The 23531-nt window shown below is 38.4% G+C and overlaps 1 protein-coding gene and 1 long non-coding RNA gene across 8 annotated transcripts in view; one reads left to right on the forward strand and one right to left on the reverse strand.

The window, feature by feature from the left end:
- MACROD2 (mono-ADP ribosylhydrolase 2) overlaps positions 1-23531 on the reverse strand; it is an 841176-nt gene that overhangs the window by 182734 nt on the left and 634911 nt on the right. The gene's annotated exons all lie outside the window — the stretch shown is intronic.
- Positions 12266-14406, forward strand: LOC135297661 (uncharacterized). Its single transcript, XR_010359587.1, has 2 exons — positions 12266-12442; positions 14281-14406. It is a non-coding gene; the product is annotated as an uncharacterized LOC135297661 (long non-coding RNA).

Genomic DNA, 23531 nt, shown 5'->3' on the forward strand with positions numbered 1-23531 from the left:
TTCTTAAAAAAATTAAGGATGAAAAATTAGGTAGCAAGAAAACAAACCACATTTGTAAGTATAGATGGCTTGTTCCTAATCCCAAGCAGGACAAGCTTACATTTATCTGGGCCAAAGGTAGGGAGGGAGCTGCTCCAATTTTGTTGATAATAAGCATAAGTTCATTTTCCAGAGAATCATAGAATGGTTTTGTTTTGAAGTGTCTTTAGAGATGATCTTGTTCCAGCCCCCCTGCCAAGGGCAGGGACACCTTCCAACAGACCTGGTTACTTGGAGCCCTGGCCTACAGTTTTTAATGTAGAATCACAGAGGAAAAGGAACTGTCTTGACTAAATTACATTAATTACAGAAAACAACATGCCACAAATAACAGTCTTTTAAAATTCTTTATATGTTTATTGATATGTCTCTGAGCATGCACTTTCCATGCTGTATGTTGAAAATGGGATATTACTTCACAAGAAAAAAATTATTTCTTTCCCTCCTGTAAGAGGGAAGGGCCAGTGGTTGACCATCACTCCAGATCAGAAGGATAAATTAGAAAGTTTACTTGTACAAAATGGTTTTCTTGGTGGTTTTTTTTTTTTTTGGGGGGTGTTTTTTTTTTTTTTTTTTTTTTGGGGGGGGGTTGGTTTGTTTTTTTTTGGTGGCCTACTTTTTTCTGTGGGTTTTTTTTTTTTTTTTGGTTGTGGGGTTTTTTTGGTGCACTCTTTGTTTGTTGGGTTTGGTTGGTTGGTTTGGGGTTTTTTTATACATGTATGTTGGGGTTTGTTAGTTTTCTCCTTGAGGCAGAAAAAGGATATGCTCTTAATGGAAATGAAATTTAGGTGAACATGGATTTAACAATGAGAAAGAGCAGAGGGAGAAACTCACATAATTCAAAACTCATTTTGTGATATCCGAAATGTTTGAAAAATGTTTTATCTACATTAGAGAACTTCAAATTGTACTAAGTTTCCCTAACCCTATCCTCAATTGTTATCTCACTAAGTATATTCCCAGAAAGAATATGAATTAAACATTATAGGAAAAATTCCACTAAATATAGCCTAGAGAAAGCAGGTGCAACTCTTAGAGACGTGCCTGGCTCTAGTTCAACTCAATGGTGTAAATTACATCTCCAACATTCACATTGTTAGCATTAGAGTAAATTACGAGCGGATTCTATGAAATCCAAAATGTTATGCTGATGTAAAAATATGATAAGAGAAGGGAGAGCTGGGAGTGGAGAAAGAATGATGAGAAAAACTGAGTAAGCATGGCAGAGTAATGTGATGTATATGAACAAACAACACCCGTATGAGTTATAGGCTCCATTAATTCCTTTCCTCCCCTATATTTACTTTTTGCCTAGAGGGAATGTAACATAAAGGAGAATTCCTTGTTTCAGATTATGCTTCTACTATCCAAAAAGAAAAAAAATTCCAGAACCAACATGAGTGTGGAGACTTCAGTAATTGGACCCATACATCACAACAGGTTGTCAAAACAAACTTATTCTGCTTTGCAGAGCTGGTTGTTTCAGAAGTGAAGACCTAGGAAGACACTGATGCTAAACAGTGCTGAATGCCCCCTGCAAGGTGCTAAGTGCCTCGAATGTCCATTAAATGAGTGTGAATTGAGAGCAGTCAGCAATTCACAAGAGATGCTAAAATGCTCCTCAACACAGAGCTACAGATATGTCAGATCCTTTTTCCCGATGGCAATTTTTTTTTTTTTCTTTTTAACAAGGTCTGTGTGATGTTCTTCACCTCTAAAGAACACTTTCATCCGTGCTCTTTCGAGGTGAAAACAGCACTGGAAATGTGCTTGTACGCAGCACTTTCCCATCTTGGAGTACACCGTGGATTTGTTCTAACTGGCACATTCTGGAGTGCAGGAGCAGGGCTCCCCAGCCTTCACCACAGATTTGCTGCAATACGACACAAAATCAATGCTGTGTGCATGCTGAGATGTCCAAGGTAAAAATGGGCAGTCTGTTTCTTGGCCTCAATATATATGGAATTCCGAAAGTGACCATGGACTGGAGGATGAAATTGCCACCTCTCCAACAACACTGGTCAAACCAACAGTCCATCAATTCTCTCCACCTCCAGAAAGGAATGCAAAACAATCACTGTTTAAAGCGCATGGGAAACCCCATTACAAAAATGTAAACATCAGAAGGCTTAGAAGAACTTTAGAAGAACAGGGTGACACAGATTTGCTCCATGGGAAGCCACGAGCTGCAATGGCAGCCAGAGCAGGGCTGAGAACCTCTGTCCTCCCAAACACGAGGATTTGGTCTTCAGAGGAGCGAGGGCTCCCGCTGGGCTCAGGCATGGTCCTTGGCTCCCAAAGGCTGGAAGGTGCAGAAGGCACCTGGTGGAAGCCAAGGGCACCCTCCACACTGCAAATGGCACCTGTGACAAACACTCTGCCTCCCCCTGCACAAGCAGAGAGTGGTGATGACCTGCTGCATCCATCCATCCATCCATCCGTGCCAGACCCAGAGGCACTTCATCTGAACACATCTGGGACGTGTCCATCCTGTTTACAACATGGCAAACAGCATGGGAAGGATGATCTGCATTAAACCCAGATATCCTGGCACATCCTATGAGAGTAAATTCCTATTGTAATGCAGGACAACTTAAATTGTTAGGTGGTGGTTCCTTATCTGTCCAAACATACAAATCAGCAAACAAATAAATTTACTATAATCTGACAGAAATGCCTGGCTATGATGGAGTGGAGGATTTTTCCAAGGAAATGCAGAAACAGACATTGGGTGTCATAGATGGCATAATGCAAGTAACTTTCATCTTGTATTATCACATCTTGTCACATTAACAGAAGTACTTATTTCAATTTCCAAGGTTTGGAGCAGCCAAAGAGGAACTTGCAGCTGATCTAAAACCCTGAAGCAGTCTGAGTAGCTTTAGAGAAGGCACTGTATTTTCACAAAGCAAGTACAAGTACTTTCTGTGCATAGAAAAAATACTTTTGTGGCATGACTGACCAGATGTTTAATTGCTCTGTTCAGTACAAGAGCATTTGTCTGACATACCAAAATCAGGAATAAAGCAAAGAGGAAATTCTGTGAAACAAGGCATAGACACAAAAACTACTTCAATGTTAATAAATGGACTTTGAACAATTTCTTGCCCACTGCTATTATAACAATCAGACATGATGCTGCAATACAAAAAACAGACATAACAGCAATCAGTTTCACTAAAAGAAACAAGGGGAAAAAAAGTCTTTTAAAACAAAGAAATCACACAATCCATTCCGTGAAAACACAGGAGGAGAAGGGAGAAGAAATATAAAGGAAAGAGGGAGAAGGGAATGATCTCTCCTTAATTTGACAAAATTTTATTTACATAAAGTGAGATGTAAGGAAAATGTAGGATGCTATGACTTCAGCCTGTGAGTCCAAATCAGAGGCTGCCTGATGTAGAGTGATGGGGCATTGAAAACATCCCTTCTAAAGCATTGGTTCTAATTAATTTAGTGCTTGCTGATACAAAGCTTTGTTAAACCTCTTCTGCCTTCAAACATCTGTCAAGGAACAAAAATCTGTTCTTTTGCTTTTTTTTTTTCTCCAGAAACATTTGACTTAGAGTAGAAAATTAGTTGGACAAGTGCAAAAATAATTGGGACCTGTGTGATCTCTGTTGGCATGAACAGCCCAAACCACAACTCAGCCATTAATAATGTAAACTGGAAGGCTTTGGGCGACCACGAGCAGCTCCTAGGGAAAGTCTGGGAGTACAGTCATGACCATTTTGGAGACAAATACCACCAGGAACATCTGCATTTGTGGGGGCACAAGCACCAAGTCTGCTCGAGTTTGCAAGTGACATTAGGAAAGTGCAAACTTGCAAAGATGGTGCAAACAGAGAGAAACTGAACAGGGTCTGATGGGAATAGCTTTATAATGCTTGACTGTCATATTAAAACAACATGCCAGAAAAAAGGATTTGTTGCAACAAAAACTTTGAACATTCATTGGAGGGACTGAAATGAGATAATTTTCTATAGCAGAATCAGATTCTGGGATAATCAGATTTTAAATAGCCAGAATGTAATTGCCTACAACACATCAACTTTAACAGTCTACCTACCATAAAAATGCTAAAATTAAAAGTCCTAAGGTGCTTTTACCTACTAAAATCTGATTCTCTTTAAGCCAGAATTTTGTACCTGACATCACACTTGTAAAGGTGATGACCCCTGTAACAAATACACTTGGACCCTTGGGAAGGGTCCATGAAAGGCACAGGCAGCTCTTCAGCACCAGAGGACAACTTGGCTGTGTTCCTCCTCTCTCCCCAACAGCTAAGAGACAAGAGACACAGGTCTCTGAACCTATATTGTCAAAATAAATTAAAGCTCTAGAGGGCAATTCAACAGCCAGATTCTGGCCAAACAGTTGGAGACAGCAGATAATGGAAAAAAAAGGCCCTGAGTTTACTGCCTGATTTTCTCCACTAACCCAAAGTCATATGGGGAGAGTGTTGACAAATAAAAGGAGAGAGAAACAATCTAGCTGGATGGGCTTAAAAATTGTATTTTGCAAAGGTTTCAGTCTGGTTTACACTGGTCTTGAGCCCTGGAAGATGAAGAAACAGGAAAGACTTTTAGGAGAAAACACAGTTCAGTGTTTTGGAAGATGAGGAAGTGTTCTGCAAACCTGATGGCATTTTTCATGATTTTAAGAATAATCATTAAGCAACTACCTAAACAGTGGATCATATCCTGTCTCAATCACAATGCAGTGCAATAAAGAAAATCTCTCTCAGACTCCAGAGCTGAACTAATAAAAATGAAAGCACAAGACCCATTTTTTCCCTCTGTAATTTATTTTAAGTAACCATGAAGGCAGGCTATCTCCAGGCATTTGAAAATGAAATCCAGGTATAAGATACACTGAATGCAGGATGAATGTCAGGAACCCTCCACATTCTAAGTCTGTTTATGATAAGCAGCATAAGAAGAAAGCTTTTTAAGAAATTTCTGCCAAACCCAAGTCAATCAGACACTGCATTTACTATTATAGGGCAGGTGTCCTCAAATCAGTGTGGCAGACATGACTATACATGCACACCAGAAGCCCAGACAATTCTACAAATTGGTGCAGGGTTATTGAGATCACAGTTTCCATCACTGATCCAAGAGCACAGCAAAGGTTAGGAAGTAAATCCTGACCTACAGAAGCTGCTGACATCACAGCTGCATCATCATCATCCCTGCTGCAAAGTGTTTTTGAATTTCAATTCTGTCTAGAGATAGAGCAGCATAACAATGGTTGGACAGTCAGATAAGTTGAATGCAGCTGCATAAACCAAGGGAAATTTCAGGGTACTAATATTCTATAAATCTTCCAGGTGAGTCAAGCTCAATGGGTATTTTACCTCCTAAGCAAAGAAAGATAAGTAAAGGATTATGATGATATTAGAGATTTTCAATTCACATAAGTTCCTTGTTAGATAAGGTTACAGAAAGAGTTCAATTACAGTGCAACATTCAAGTTAACATGGAGATAACAATGGGTAGGTACTTGTTACATGATTAGCTGAACAAAAGAAAAATGAATATTTGCAAGGCAAAAAACCCCCCAAAAACGGGTCAAAAATAATTAATCTAGAATACCTATGCAGTGTAGATGACATTAGATAAGCTCAGTCATTAGAACTGCAGAAGCATTCTTTTTTAAGGAATTTACTTCCCTGGGTTTCTAGACTCACATTTTCCTTATTCTTCCTTTCCCTTAAAGGAGTGTGAGAGTTTTCATTAATTTCTATCTCCTCAGTAATGAGAATTTAATGATTTAATATTATTATGCACTAATAAAATAAAGGATACCAGCAAATTGAATGTAGAAAATAAATAAAATTATAAATTTACTGATAAATAAATAAATAGGTAAATAGATAAATTCCTTTGCATGTTACCTGTCAGTCTTTTCATTCTGATTGGTAGGAAGTAATAAAATATAACTAATTCTCACAACATATATATACGTATAATATACATATAAATGACATACTACCTACAGCAGATAAAGAAATAATTTATTGGTGGTGTTTATATTTCTCTGATAATGCAAAAGGCAAATGTCTTTTTTCAGAATGGCTGTGCAGCAGTGAAACAATAATCGCTATTATTTAGCCCAAAAAATAGAAATACCTCTTGCATTGAATTACATCGTTCCCGATGAATAGTGGTTTCACTCCTCAAATAAGTGCAGGAGTGGGTCACATTCTTCCAGGTATTAAAAGAAATGTATGTCATGTGCAAACAAACCCACTGTTGATAAACATGGTCCACAGGAAAGGGTATTTTTAGGAAAATGTTTTACTCAAACTGGTGTCACTGCCACTGTAAACCTGAATGAGGGAGATAATACTGGTCACGCAGTACCATCTAAGCTTTTTAGCAGAGAGGAATGCCACAAAACCAGCATAGCAGTCTACAGACTCCCAGTAAAGCCCTATCACTTGGGTTCTTGCAAAGTTCAGTGTATTTCCACAGTCACAAGGAGCTGGATTCTTAAAACTGGATGCTCTTTTCAGGAGACTTAAAGCTCAATCAGGTGGAGCTGGAGAGTGGGAAACAGTGCCAAGTATTGGGTAATTATCAGACAAAAAACCTTGTGTGTCCTGTTTACAGTGACTAATATTCATAATTGCCTGCACAGACTTTTGTTACAGATTTCCAGCATTCACTTACAACAGTCTTACTCCTTAAAAAGCAGACAATGAAGTTCTAGTGTCAGAGTCATCACCCAACACATTTGTTAAAATGGCAATTTCAGGAGCTGCAGCCCAAATCACACTTCCTGAAATGTGTCAGGATTTTTTATGCTCCATACTCTGGGTGTCAGAGTGCTGCCATGCAAAAACCCAGTGTCTCAAGAGAGTCTCTGACCACGTACCAGCCATTATAACCTCCACTTCTCTGTGGTTCACCTCTATTTGCTAAATTTCAGAGTAGAGCAGTAAGAATAGAATATCAATCACATTTAGCTTTGCTTCCCTTCATCAGCAATGGAAAACCAAGTAATTAAAAGAAGGTCACTCCTACATGGCTTGACTTTGGAAAAATTTCCTCAAGGGCAGTGGCCCCATAGTGATGTCAAATATCTTCAGTACTAAGGATCACTCCTGAATAAGTACCTGGAAAACTATTCCAGCCCAGGTGATATCATATTCAGCCAAAATTTATTTGATATTAGCCTCTCAGTTCTCGGTGCTGCAAGAGCGTGCCCATGACAGGAGCTGCTGAGCTAACCCTGCACACAAAATTAACTGATAATTCCAAACACAGGTAGGATAGAGAGCTAATTGGAAAGTCCCCTGGCGTTAAATAATTCCCATCTGCCTTCAAAATCATAGTATCAATCATAGCGATTGCTGCACTGGCCTTACTTTTCTGGCATTCTCCAAAGAGGAAATGGGAAAGGTACAGAATGTATAAATCATTTTGATATAAAAAGAAAGTACTTAGACAGCCATGTAATGAATCCCCAGCAATGTCATCTGTGTTAAAGGCCATGAAAAGTTTTGTAAGGTCCTGAGTGTAAACAACAGAATAACAGAAAAGTGGTTTACAGCTTCAGAGAGCAATATGAAACTCTATCTTAGACAAGCACACAAGCTAAAATCTAAATGAAGCCATAAACCAGTTACCAAATGAAGGTAAGAACTAAGCTGTGTGTCTTATTCTGAATCTTTTGGTCTTACATCTTAGCACCAAGTATTGAACTGCCACATAGAATAGCCATTTCCAATTATTTCCATATTTTGAAAAATGCCTGGGTTATAGTCAAACAATGCTTCCTGCTTTTCCAGTTATTAGAAAGCAGAACCTCAAGCATTCAGAGGGACTCAGAATCTGAAGGTGATGCTATCTCTCACAGTACAGGACTGCAGGTTGGCATTAATCATGGAAACCATACAGAACAATTATCAGATAAAGAACAAAATGGCTTGTGCCTGGTTCAGAACAGAAGCATGCTCTCCTCTGCTAATAAAATGAAGTAAAATAAAATAAAACCCAGGTAGGGTTGATTTAAAAATGAAAAAGTTTTCCTCATCCTATTGAACATATGCCACCCTGGACAGCTTATGTGTCATGCCAGCAAATGTTTGCTGTGGACTCTGCAATGCACAGTCTGTGTCTACCACTGCATCCTGATTATTTGTGTTTGTGGTTTCTATACTTATGTTTTGCTAGAACTGCACCTCTTAATGTGAATTTAGAGATGACAGATACACTAAAATATACACACAACCGAATTAAAAAAAAAAAAAGCTTTTGTTTGAGGCTTTTTTTAAGAACTGATGTCAAATGAGATTCTGAAGACATGTACAGAATTGAGGTGGGTCCCACCCTTCCATCTGCAGCTCCTGTGCTATGCCTGTCCCCAGGAACTGAAGGAACAGGCACCTTCAACTGCCCAGACTGGTGGCTTACTCCTCTATGCATCAGAATGGATGTATGGAGGCAGGGTGAAATTAGACAATCTTTAAGGTCCCTTCTAACCAAAACCATTCTATGATAATGAGATATATTGGCAGGTCTAATGTCCTCAGTATAATGGTTTGATATTTGCCAATAAAATCAAAATACAAATTTGTATATTAGTAATAAGGTAATGCAAAATAATATTTGGATGTTGGCTTATAGAAGCCTTGGAAAATTCCTTGGCCAAAATATGACGCAGAACAATTGACAATTTCAATAAGCAGGAGCATATGAAGAAGAACATTTTAAAAGATAAAATAATTTGACTTTACATAAAATTATCAGGATACTAAGGACTGATTAGTTTTTTAAATTCAATTTAACGATCCTGATTTCTAATATAATTACTATCAACCTGATAAATATTCATGTTACTTTAGTGCTGTCACACGGAGATGAGCAAACATGATATACAGCTCACCAAGAAGCAAAGTCTGAGCATTAAATGTATGCAATAGAGAAAGGGCATTCAACCATGACTGTATGACTCTGAGCTCTGCTTAGTGTGGTTTAAGAAGAGATAGGCGAAGAGACAAGGATATTTAATAACAACATTAACAAGGGCAACAAATTTTATTTCTATTTTCTGCAACTTAGCTGTCAATTCCATATTTTAGAAGTACTTAAGGTTCCTCTGTTTAAGCTGTGGACATCAGTGAAGTGCTTACCAACATGCAGATTATTCACATTAGCTTGTGAAACTTATAATTTCATCAGACTTTCTGGAAATATACATATTTTTATGTACCTACTTTTCTCTCCTGATTCCCCTGTGTATGATTTTCAGTGCCTGACTTCAGCATACTGAAGTAAACTTTCATGGTGTACTAAGTGGATTTCCCTAGCTTTTCAAGGACTGCTTTTCTCCTCTGCCAGACAAATGAAAATAGATTTAAAGCATTTCTGCTCCTGACCCAATGTTGGCATTCCAGTGAGATGATCTGATTCAGTTGATACAAACCAAAATATACCAGTAATGAGGGATCAAAAATTAACTAAACTTGACTACTAGAATATCCTGAGTTGGAAAGGACCCACAAGGATCATCAAATCCAACTCTTAGCCCTGCACAGGACCATCCCAAAATCATGCCATGTGAGAGTGTTGTCCAAATGCTTCTTGAACTGTGTCAGGCTTGGTACTGTGGCCACTTTCCTGGGGAACATGTTCCAGTGCTCAACCACCCTCCCTGTGAAGAACTTTTTTCTAATATCCAACATAAACCTCCCATGACACAATTCCATGTCATTCCCTGGCACTAGTGATCAGAGGGAAGAGACAGGTGCTGGCCCTTCTGCTTCCTCTGGTGTGGAAGCTGTAGACCAAGCAGCCCTGTAACAGGACCCACTTTACAGTAAGTTTGGGTAGACAGATCCCAAAGATCAGTCGGATAAATAATAAAGGAAGCCCCACTTTAGAATATCCAGCATTAAGTTATGAAAGTCTCCAACTCCATGAGGCAAAGACTGACTGAAAGAAATTTAATCTACAAAATCACACTAGTCAAAAAGTTGTTTTGGTAGATTGACAGTGCCACAGAGGGTAAACCATGTATTAGGAATTATCTGTGTCTTTTCATCTTCATTCCTAATAACTGACGCTATCATAAGCTCCATATCACATGCTTCAGGTAATTTGATCATACATCTACACCAGATCAGATAAAATCTGTACTTCTATTTGATTCAGTAATGCACAGATCTAATATTTACAAGCAAAAAAGTGGTCCAAATTTAGTTGTAATTTCTATTCACCATTTAAGTCTAGTTACAACTGTTATTTACCCAGACAGCAATTTCTCTTGCTTTTCCTTATTCCTTTAAAACCTCATAGATAATTCCCATCCACATGACCAAATGTGGATGGGAATTATCAAATGAGGTTTTAAAGCTCCATCAAATGCTCATGTAATGTGGGGTGCACATGGCCAGTCTCAGGAAGGTTTAGTCTCTAGTCCTTCAATGTCAGCCACCAAGATGCTTAGGCTGAAGCACCCCTCCTGTGAAGACAGGCTGAGAGCTGGGGATGTTCAGCCTGGAGAAGAGAAGGCTCCAGGGAGATCTTAACAGCCTTCCACTACTAAAGGGGCTTATAAAAAGGAGGAGAGTGACTTTTTATAGCAGCAGATAGCAATAGGAGAAGGGGGAACAGTTTTAACCTACAAGAGGAGAGATTTAGATTAGATGTTAGCAAAAAATACTAACTGTGAGGGTGATGAGGCACTGGAACAGCTGCCCAGAGAAGCTGGGGGATGACCCATGTCTGGAAGTATTAAAGGCCAGGTTGGATGGCCAGCACCCTCCTCTAAAGGGAGGTATCCCTGCCCATGACAGGGGGTTATGGTCCCTTCCAATCCAAACCATTCCATGATCCTATGATTCTGTGACTAGTCTGAATAGAATTCAGGTCTGAAAAGAATTCCTGTTCTAAACACTCAGGCTGAGGGTGACTAAGCTAAATGCACAAAAGTACACAGGGGAAATAGGCATTTATGACACTTTTTTGCTCAGGTGACACACAGCACATCTTTCAAAGGTAGAGAATAAAAATATCTCACTTGAGGGAGACTTCCTAAAGAATCAGGAAAAACTTCTGTTATTAAATAAAATTCCAGTCTATTTGGCTTTTGCTATACCTTTCAAAATGCAAATTTTCTGTGAGTGCACTGCATCAGTAGTTCCTCATTGTTGTGGTTCCTTTTAAGTAGCTGAAAAAGGTACTGGCCTTCTCTGCCAGTATTAAAGGCATCACAGTAATTGCTGTAGCTGTCTAAGATAAATGTAAGAATAGTCCTCAATTTTCATTACCTCTTACTCACACTCATTTTTAAATTTGGCTCGCAATCACAGCATTACTAACTACCCTTTCCACTACTGCTGGAATATTTTACTATGTTTTCTTTAATTTTCATTCTAATTTCCCTTATGAAATTTAAATTTTGAGACTTATAAGTCATAAAAAGAAGCAGTCCTGATCCTGAAATTGCCAAATTGAGATGAGCAGAAGTTTTAATACACTTGCAGTCAATTTCAGTGTGTACATGGCTATGGGCTGTGAAGATTTCACTAGCAGGGGCATTTGACTGGTCAGGAAACAAACACAGATTTTGAACTGTCACAAGGCAAGCTGTTATTCTTGCTGATACTCAGGATCCCAGAAAGGAGACCAGGTGAAAGGAGACAAGCAGAAGAGCTTGTATCTTACCTAGAGACTAGCTGAGCAATCACCAGTCTTTACTTGTCATGACAAAGTGAGGGAAAATTGGAGATTGGAACTGGCTCATGAACATTCCTGTCTTGCCCCAAAGCAAGGAAGGTATCTCACACTCTTCTCATGATAAAGACAACAGATACCACACAGGGGAGGCAAACTTCATGTGCACTCACAGCTCAGGAGGAAAGGGAAAGAGAGTTTAGGGCAGCCAGACAGCCAGGAGTCAAATGTCAGAGGTGAAAGGGATCAAGCAGTAGCTGTCTAACTTTCCTTAAGAAAAGTACCAGAAAACTTAATTTTTCCTTGCTCTGGGGTAGATACTAAGCCCTTCCCAGCGCTGCAGTGCAGAAAGCTTGTGCCAAGTTATGGACATGTAATACACAATCTAGTTTGACATTTATCTCATACGAGAGACTTGTACAAGCCTTCACCTGAGCACCTGAACCAGGGGTCTCATAACAGCTGGCTGCAGTCTGGCTTATGTTGTCACAATGCACAGAAACAGGAGCAAAGCTCATTTCATTTGTGTGGTGGGGTCACTGGCGTTTGGCAGATGTTAGCCTAAGCATTATTGATCAAACACAAGGAGAGTGGTAGAACATACGGATGATGAAACACTTTTTGGCAATTTGACAAATGCACTGCTTCTTTGGGTTGGGTTGTTCTTCCATACATGATATCTATACACACCCACACCTGAAGACAGGATGGCAATGTAAGGAATAATACCAAAATTTTTGCCTGACCTTCTTCAAAAACCGTATCAAACATACTAGAGAGCCCGACTGCATTAGAAGTCTACAAATTCCTACCTTACAGAGCCTTTAGCACCATTTATCATCTTTTATCTGTTACTTTAGCTCATTTAAAACCCATATTTAAAATACTCTGAAAGAGACAATCAGCATTTCAGTTGTACAACTGAATGTGTTGTTACTTCAAGAATGTTCACCTACTTATATTGTTCATATTTATATTAGCTGTGAGAAAAAAACAGCATTGGTTGTTTCAGTTTATTTTGAGATTTAGATATTTGGTGTTAAATGATGCTGAGTTTAAAAAGCAAGAAAGTTACGGAAGAGGTTTAGAAAATATGTGTTAGCAATTATTAGGCAAAAATTATCTGTTTACTGTAGTACCTCTAGTAATAATCAGGAATAGGGAAAAACCTCCCCAAACCATGAAGAGTCATGAAATTGTCATTGTGCCAAAAATCTCCATTCTTGTTTTTCAACTGCCAGCTTTGCTAAGTGGAAAACACATTATTTTTTTCCCACAGCAGGATTAGAGAGCAATATGAAAATACTTATTATCTGTGGGTTTCTTATCCATATTTTTTTACCATACCTTAAAACATCAGCTTATACCAAGTGGTTGTTGCTTAAAGCTAAATTACTGTGTGTCACAACAATTTCAGGTTTCTTGCTGCAAGCTGGAAAGTCAGATGCTGTTTCTGTAAACCTAGAGATGTACTGAAAATATTTAGATAAATCAAAACCATCAAAACTAAGGTTTGAAAAAAAATAAGGGGCATTCACATTTCATGAATCTTCATTGGTTTGGGATCTGCAAGGGAAGAAAGGTCATGGAATCTGAACTATTTTATATGTGCAAAAATGGTCAGTTTTTAAAATTTTGTCATGTATCTCCATTGAACAAGATTGGTAGCTTCATATAAACCTTTATTTCAAAGATCATGATTAAAGTGATATTTTTAATTCAAAATTTTACTAGCCTGCTAAAAATTCTCACAGCACTACATTAACTCTGTGATCCTTAAGATGTGCACATGTTTCTGTACTACTGTTGCCCAAGTGCAGCGTTAAGTCACTTTATCTCCCACAGAGCTACAGTCTTGCAGGTGAATGCATAAAGCCCTGGTAGGTACAGCAAGGTTTCGGCACCTGAGGATCAGCCTGCCCCTCTGTTCCCCTTGGTACTCAGATATTTGGTCATAAATGAAATCCTCTGGCCTTCAGTGAGGTCTAAGCATGATCCCTGCACTGCCTTCCACTACCTTAATAGCAAAGAGATAATGGTGCTGCCACCAGCAGCAAGGCTATCACAGAATCACAGAATCATAAAGGTTGGGAAAGACCTCTAAGATCACTGCCTCCAAACATCAACAAACAGCTTAAGGGGCACAACTATTTCAGTAAACCTGACTGGAGAAGAGTGGGAAGGAGAGCAAGTTGCACTTTCGTTCCTCTACTTGACTGTTGACGTGACAGAGGAAGTGTGATGAGAGGAGCAGCACATGCAAAGGAGAAAATAAGGGAGTCAAATAAAGGAGAAGCAGTAGACACTTGCTGAAGAAAAATGCTTTTCTTCTCAGCAATGAAAATGATGACAGAACTAGCACAGCTTAGCTTGGCAGCTTCTCTAGGGTGGTTTCAGGAGTCCTGCTGCCACAGAAATCAGGGCACAAATCAATCTTGTGGATGACAGGACAGAAGTTCTATCAGGAGATGTATTTAACAGCAGCTGTAAATATTAGAGATGTTCTTTCTACACAGTGAAGATTAAAACAAGCCTATGTTGTCAATTTGCCAGAAGAGACCCAACGTGGGACAACTGGATGGCGTTGTCTCAATGCATGAGATGATGATAAAGTGCAAAGTCAGCCTGGACAGCAGTATTTTAAAATAAAAGGCCTATTTATTTCCCTTGTTAAATGGATAGGGAGTTAAGGAACACTGGGCTAATCCCACAGAGAACTCAAGCTCCTCTGTGACGTCCTTGTACCTTTTCCTTCAGGAGAGACTGGTGGAACCCCTTGTCCTGGCAGTGGGACACAGGACACTCCCCTGCAGCTCCCATAGCCCTCCTTATTGAGGCTGCTAAACTGTCACAGACAAAAAGAACAAGTTTTGCCCTTTCCTCACCCTATTTTTTAACTTTCTTAGAAATGGAACCTTTCAGGAGAGAGTTTATGCTATCATGGGTGTCCATGCAGCAGCTGCTGCTTTTGGTACTACTGTAAATGAAATAATTAGAAACTTCATATACATGCCCTTCAAAATCCTATAGCCTGGCTTGTTGATTTGGCCCTGAGGATCCAAATCCTTTATAAAACTTCCTCTTCTTTTGCCTTCCAATGACCCATTTAATAACAGTCACAATCTATCTTTTACTGTAAAATAAACCCCCGAAAAATATGTCATGGATTCAACTGAAAACTGCATTTTAATATGAATCATAAATTTTCTAGTCTCTCTCTCCCCTCCGCCCTCCGCCCCACTCCCCCCCACCCCCACCATTAAATTATTCTCTGGATAATGAATCAGATATTCTTTTATTAGCATATTTCATTTCTCAGCCTTTCAATACGTAGAAATAATATTTTCTAGCAAAAGACAGTTCTTAGACAATGAAAAGACATTAAATTGCAGATTTAAAAATTCCCCTTCTACTGAAAGTCCCTATATATATTGAGAGGCTAACAGAACAATTGTGCTGCCTCAAGATTCATTAACTGCTGATTTCATGCACAGACAGGCAAGAGAGAAAACAAGGAAGGAAACCTTTTGAATATTGCATTAACTCTGATATTCAATTATTATAACAATGCCACTCAGGAGGGCTTGCACTGAATTTTGTTAGAGATGGGGATTTTAAGAAAATTATAACTGACCAATTTGAAGACTCACAAAATAGTTTTTTGGTTTTAATAATACCATGTATTACTCATTTGCCCTCCAGAAACAGGAAAAAATGTTTATATTGCATTAAAATTCTTGGAATTTGAAGCAAGATCACTTAAAAACAATAACTGAAACTTCCACTACTTTTACACTAATAATTATATATATATATATATATGATGTCTACATTTTTCCATAATGGAACATATACCCAAAAGAACTAATTTATTTTTCTTTATTTAACCTAACCAGAGCCTACTTAGAGTGGCTTTGCTCAAACTGTTCCTATTTTTCATTATTACATTTACATTTTCATTATTACATTTCTTCTCAAAATTTTTGAAATTCTTAACTATTATCTTGTAGACATTGATAGCTTGGAGCAAGACTTTTCCATTTAATTATTAATAGCCACATTTTTATTTTTTGTTAACTAGATACCTAAATATAAACACATGCTATGCCATGTCATTAAAAGCCCTTGCAGAAGTAATCTTTAAATGGCTCTTGTGTAAAGTGATGTTTCCCCTACTTTACTTCCCACCCTCTAAAGATATCTAGAACTTTGAAGGAAAAAATGGTAGGGCTTAATGCCTTACTATCAAGCTAATTAGAAGAATAACTGCTAATGAGTGTAAATTAGTAATGACAGCTGCAACATACACCGAAGGAAAGAAATCCTGCATCTCAGCTGATGGAAAACCACTCAGCAGTCAGAGGCACAGCAACTGTTGGAAAAAAATTTATACTTTTATTTTCACAAACATGTAATTTAACATCAACAAGGGGTTTCCAAAGCATGTACATGCCTCGTATTCAATGGAATCCACAACTGTTTGGCACAGCACTTCAAGCAACCTGGTCTAGTAGAAGGTGTCCCTGCCCATGGCAAGGGTGTGGGAATGAGATGATCTTTAAGGTCCCTCTCAACCCAAAGCATTCTGTCTTTCTATGAATACTCTATAGCTTCTTACATTTACATTTCCACAATCATGCTCAGAGTTCAATATGCATATGAGAAAAGACGGGAGGTTGCTGTTGTCCATGTCAATCCTTACTTTGCAAACACTAATTATTTTTAGCATTATTTTGATAAAAAGATCAGATGTCACAGCCACAGGTGCTGCTTATCCAACTGCACACAAAGCACATCTCTATTTTGGAAAGCACAGTTAAGGCTTACGTTTCACTTGCTGGAAGCCATTTTCCCTCAATTTCACTGACTTCAGAAACAGTGGATGAGCAAAACTGTCCCTAAACCACAAGCAGGAAAACCAGCCCAAGACAATCCTTTTATCTGCAGTTATCATTTATGTGCCACTAATGTCCTCTGAAACAAAATTCACCCCAATCCCACACTGAAGCTCAGGTAAGACTCAATCGTGTTCAGCAGAAGTGAGCCCCCATATGAAGAATGTGTCTCTTCCACACTTAGCACTAACTTCAGCACAAGCTGATGCAATGTCATCACGCACAGACACTTGTGAAATTACTGCTAGTATTTAAAACGTCTTACAATAAACTTTATTCCAAGATTCAGGAATCCTGATAACACTTTTGAAGTCTGTCCAAAAAAAACCATCCCAAACAACAAAACCAACCCATGTGAGTTCATGCAGATACTCAGAAAGCTTTAACCAAAGTCTTAAGCTCTCAGTTTGTAAAACCAAGATGAGAATAGCCATGGTACCCACCAGGGCTGTCAGAAATTCCTTGGCTAATACTTGTGAAGAGCCAAATTGATGCTGATTTTGTCAAAATTCTTCCTATCCAAGGCTATAGTCCAATAAGGCTGGAAAACAAACTACCTGCTACCAAATAGGAGATAATATGAGAGACTGCACTTGAAAAACAGCTTTAAAGAAACATTTTTGTTTGCAGGCAATGGGACCTCTCTATATAGAATGACTGTGCTTATTCCTGTCAAATATAATAGACACAACAGAATTAAACAAATACATATATTTTCATCTGTTTTTTTCACAGAAAAGGACTTTGTTCACATAACGTTGAGAAAGTCTATTTGATTATTCCTGTTTTCATCAACATGGTTATTGGAAAAGATATTTAGTGGAAAAACTAGATATGCATCCAAATTTTATCCCTTAATAGATAAAACTGACACAAACCTATAAATTCCCTTTACTTTATTTTCAATATAACTATTTCACTTCAGCTGAAAACATGTTTATTAAGGGTTCAGTGATTGAAGATAAACCAATTGTTAACTACTGTTGACAAATGATTGCTTAGGGACTCCTGCTCATCTAATAAAGTGAATCTGCTCTCCCCACATTTCTCCTTGCTATCACACCATAAACTACTTTTATAGCATCTTCTATGCAATGCATCACCAGGCACTTTACATTATAAAAGTAATCAGCAGATAAAACACCACTGGATCTTATAACACTGACATAAAATTCAATATCTAGTAAAGCCTAAATCAAAAAGGTACGTTTTCTGCATCAATTTGCAAACTAAGAGAAACATGCACTGCTTGTACTTGAGGATGGAAGAGAAGTCCAGTGATATGGAGCAGGGCAATTCAAAGCTTAGATTTGATACAGCTTGCACACAAGCCTTAGAAGTTACTTTGAGAGATTTCAAAGAGCCCAGATGATGCACAATGAAAATGTCAGATGCCAAGCCCATGTAATGTGCATTCAGTTTTCTAAGAACAGAGGTATTAATGTGCACTAGTGCCTTGGCCAAAAGTAATCACAGTTCTTTCAAAACTGATGATTGCTTGCATTATCTCTGTTTTGGAGAGTAATAAGCAGCTGTTTCTCTCATAGCAGAAGTGGTAAAATTGTTTTACTGAACTACTGAGAATGTAGAGAGGTAAAAAATTGTTTGGAAGGTAAATTTGACTCAGGTAAAATCTGATGAGAAACAAAATTACCAAACACTTAAGATATCTTGAAAGCAAAAATCTAATCTAATGGTTTATTACAGAAATTTTTATCAGGTACTCCCACCAACAGTACTCACACCCTCACTTATCAGGATTTGTTTATAATCACACAAAGTCAAACCAACCCAATATATCAGTGAAGTATAGAGAAAAAAATTACCTGTGTACACTTACAGCTGAAAGAGATTGCAATACTTAGTGTTAATAAAAATCCTCATCTATAGGAATAGCACTTGTGCAGCAGTGATTATCAACCAGGCTATATGTGCAGAATTCAAAACTCATATAAATCAATCTCCAGGGTATTTCAGGGAAGGGCCTTTAAAAGCTCATCAAGAATGAAATAGAAGTCAGGACTTCTATTGGACACCAATAAGATGTAAAACAACACTATTCCATAGTTGGAGAAAAGAAGGGACTCTTAGCTATAATGTCTTTAAAATACTTTAAAGTAAGCAGTCCAAAAGACACACTTCATGTTGAAAAACAACAGAGTAGCAAGTTCTCCAAAGCACAGGCATCATGACAGGACTTTATATAGTGCAAACACTGCTAGGTGGGCTGGATATTAAGAAAACCTACCTGGAGAGTTTCCATACACATTGTCACATGGAAGTCTTTTTAACTTGCAAAATTGAATGAAAAGAACTCTGTTAGCAGAACAAGTAATAAAGGAACAGAGAGGGAAAAGGGGCTTGAGACAGCATCACCAAAGGATGGCCACGCCTATTAGAAATTATAGAGTCTTTAATAATGAAACAAGAACTTCTGAGGTCTACATTCTAGTCTAATTTATTGAACCTCTCAGAAGGCAGAGGGGTAAAAAGAGTTTTGAAAATGAATTAAATCAGCCAAAATCTGATGGGAAATGTAACTATTCAATAAATATTTTTATTTTTACAATAAATATTGAATTTTTCAATAACCCTTCATTTATTACTAAATAAAGTTTTTTTATTAATAAAGTGTTATAACTGAATTGAAAACTCAACAGTCAAAACCTAACACTTCAAAATTATAATTTTATACTATGCATTTAATTCTTCATAATTTTACAATTATAATTTTTTTATTCTAAATCAAATGAACAACTTAGGATGTATCAGATAGCCCCAGCTCAACATGGTTTAGTATTGCTGCAGTGCTTGGCTTTTAACAAAAGCCCAGGTTATACATCCTCCTAGTTGTGAAAGAAACCTGAAATGTATTAGCCTACCTGATGTACATCACTTGGACTGAAAAAGCAGAAATTTTTGCACTCAGAAAAAGAAGCTGGATACACATTGCAGCTCATAAACCCTAATCCCACCTGGAGAGCTTGTGTCCTGGCAGAGGCAGAGTTAACACTCTCCCACCTGGGATAACAGGATGTTGCTGCACTAGTGGCTGCAGCAAGGCCAGGTATTGTAGCCCTGCATCAACAGAACCAGGCACAGACAACAGTCTGCCTGGACTGTGCTTCCCATTCCTCTGGTGAAAAGAGACAATACAGTGACAAACAGGAGTCTGCAAGGAGCAAGGCAGGATGACAAACAAGATTAATGCTTGAGCATTTGATTGGAAGAAGGAAACTCTAACCCTATTCCTGGCAGCTGTTCCATAAGTACACTTTGAAATGAGAAACAAGAAAGTAGTAAAAAGCCCCCAAGATATACCTTGATACACTTTAAATCACATATTTGCAAAATAATTGCCAATCTTGTTATATTTCCTAGATCTAATCCACACCATTCGTGAAGACAAGAACATCAAGGGAGTAACCTTGGATGCAGCCAAATGATCTTGCAAGGTGCAGCAATGATATTCCCACTGCTGCTTATTACCTTCAAAGGTTGAAAACAAATGAAGCAAAAATAAGAAGCAAAAAGCTTCAGGGTGCTTGTATGGCTCTGCACTGATCTTAAACCATGGAGGCAGAAGACACAGCAACAGCAGCATCATCTGCAACAGATGTGGTGTACCGGATGCTGGGACAAGTTTCCTTAGAAAGAGCCAAAATAGGGTTCTGAATAATTATACAGGAAGAGTCACTAATAGAGGGAGTACAGCCTGGAAGTTGAACACAAGCAACAAAGAGCTAGATTGCAAGGTTTTGTGCTGAAAAGTGACTGAAAACCCCTGCTTGCTCGGTGGAACATGGTTTGAAAAGCTCTGCCTGAATTGGCCAGAAATTTGCATGATGATCAAAGGTAAAATAACTTGAACTGAAGAATAGCAGAAACCTGCTTCATTTTTTTGTTCAGGCAGGATGGGAAATGGAGGCACACCGCAGGAAAAATTATTGAAAGCAGCCTGGTTGTTGCAAATCAAGGTTGAGACTTCTGTCATTAGATCAAAATTCAGCTGCTCTTAAGATTTTTACTGGTATGCAGCTGTTCAGTCCCTGTCACAGGAAGGCTTAGGATGTCATTCAGTGCATCCACAATGCCTGACAGGACAGGACTGTGATCATGATCCTTGTTTACAGGGGATACAGGGCGCAGAGGCAGCAGATGCAATGAACTGGAGACTCTGCTTACAGAACTGGAGGACAAAGGGTCCTGAATGTAGCTCTGCTTCATAAATTTCTGTATTATTGCCACAAAAATCAACTTAATTGATGCCCAAACAGCACAAAGACAGATAGCTGTACATGCACATACACAAGGCTGTGAACTCTGAAACAGCTGCTGGAACACCAACCACTCCTGTCCCACTGCACTCATCTTGCTGTGACAGTAGAGCATTTCTATTAAAAGGCAGAAACAATACATTCAAGAATCCACTCTGTTTTTCATCAAAAAATAGACAGCAATTTTAAAACCTCAGGGACACCCTCAACCTTTAAGGATCTCTTTGGTAACACTGAATGAAAATAAGAATCTATTGCTGCCATAGACCTTGTTGTCTTTTACATATTCAAGATCCTTTATTCACTAATTAAACACTGAACTTTCATTAATGCTGGCATTCATCTGTGCTATCTTAACTAAAAAATAGGTAGTTACCTAGCTCAGTCCTGCTCAATAAACTAAATGCAGGACAGGTACATGCAATCACATGGTGAGAATAAACTGGAAGTCATTAATGACACTGAGAGCTGTGGAGGATGCCAAGAGATTAACAGGTTGTCCTAATGTTGGTGTCCTTGAAAAGCTTTCCATTAGAAGACCTTAAAATAGTTTACAAGTGCAAATAGTAAATCATTACATATCTGAACAGCATAAGGAACTAAACATACTTGCTTCCTGGCTTAATTATGATCTAGTCAGAAAATCACATCTTTGTGCATCAAAAAAGTCTATAATCAGGAGAATCATTATATGGAAGTACACTGGGAAATGGGAGGTGGCAGCCAATAGCTACATGCATAATTCAAACTGTGACTTGGGATTACTCACTGGTTCACATCCTCCTGGGACCAAAACATTAGCTCCAACAGTTATCAAAATGGAAACGCAACAATACAAGTTGATGAACTCACAAAGGAAAATCATCTCACAACTGTGAATAGCCATTTACTAATAATAAAACATAAAGAAATGTAAACTCAGGACAGTCTTAACTCTAAAATTTCTAGGGAACGTAGATGTGGGAGATGAAGCATCTCCAACAGTACTATTTCTCAAAGAAGAAAAGTTTTCTGACCAAGGTTGTTTCTAATTTCAGTTGAAACCTTGTTCCCAGTATTTGGCAGTCACTGAGCAGGTGATGAGGAGCAGACACTCAGCCCTAGGTCAGTACAGAAGAATTCAACAGTTACAAAAGAGCAACATTATCTGCAAACCAGTTATTCCTGCCTGCAAACCTGCAATATTTTTGACTGAGTGAAAAATGTCTTTCTAATGTAGGCAGATGAGCTTTGACCTATGATTATCGAACATAACATTACTATGACCGACAGAAGAGAGGAAGAAAGTGAAATTAGATGGTGATTTCAGTCACAGGAATAAAACAAGAACAAATCCACTAAGGTACACTCCTTACAGATAGTGTTTGGTCCTTTGAGTTCAGAAGTAAAACCTGACAACAGAGCAGCATCTTTCTGAAAATCTCAGTCTTAATCTTTTTAAATGAGCCAATGCTGACTGAAGCCAAAGAGGACTATGAGTGCTTTGGCAGTGGTTACATCAGATTGTCTGATGGAATTTGATGGAAACGTTAAGCACTAATGGAAAGTCCTCTACTTTTTGTACAAGAGTCTTATAGAAAGCAACATGCCTTCTCTTTCTTAATGTTTCTGTTGCTGTTCTTTTTCAGTTAATGGCTTTAAGTTGAAAAACAGCAGGTTTAGATGAGATATTACAAAAAAACACTTTATGCAGAGTGGTGAGGCACTGCAACAAGTTGCTCAGGGAAGCTGTGGATGTCCCACCCTTGGAAGTGTTCAAGGCAAGGCTGGATGGGGCTCTGAGCAACCTGGTCTGGTGGAAGGTGTCCCTGCCCATGGCTGGGGTTTAGAATGAATGATCCTTAATGCTGCTTCCAACTGAAGCAATTCTATGATTCTACACATAGGGAGGGCCTTTGGGCTCTCAGGATTACTCTGGAAAATGAGAAAGAATGCTAGAAAGTTGTAAAAAAACCCAAGTGTACTCCTACTGAACGAACAGAAGTGATAAAGCAATCGACAGCGAGCAGTTAGAAAAAACAGAAGTACTGGAGAGAAATTCAAACTTAAGCCTTCAGTGCAACATGAGCTGCCCCACAGCTGGATTGGCAGACTTTATAAAGGAGAGGCATCAACTTCCAAATTGCAATGCAAATATTTCACCAGGTTCTTTCTCTCAGGAGAGAGAGAGATATTCCTTGCAAATACTGAAGGAATACAACATAAAAAAAATTTTGAACAGTGATGTTTCAAGAAACATTTCACAGTATGAAAATCATGCAAGGTCACCTTCATTTGAGATCAGAAAAATGTTCACAGGCAAGGAAATTAGGGTGAAAAAAGAAAAGGCATCTCATATTACCACAACCCTAATTCAACTAGTATTTCATTTTATGAGCACATCTGAAGAAAGTTTAAACAAAGTCACTATATGAACATAATGAAGAAAACAATCCTGGTTCAGTGATGGGATGGAAATCTGGAAGGTCAGCTAATTGTTGCATCATGAATAACTACATTCTTCCACTTCCTTTAGCTGCTTTTGCCAGCAATAAAAAGAATATTGTTCCAGATTTTAAGCATGACATCCTAGAGAGCTTGATCTGTCCCTCACAAGATGTTAGATTCTGCTAACTGCATCATGTATGCAACA

The sequence above is a fragment of the Passer domesticus genome, chromosome 3, assembly GCF_036417665.1.
Source record: "Passer domesticus isolate bPasDom1 chromosome 3, bPasDom1.hap1, whole genome shotgun sequence".
NCBI classification, from domain to species: domain Eukaryota; kingdom Metazoa; phylum Chordata; class Aves; order Passeriformes; family Passeridae; genus Passer; species Passer domesticus.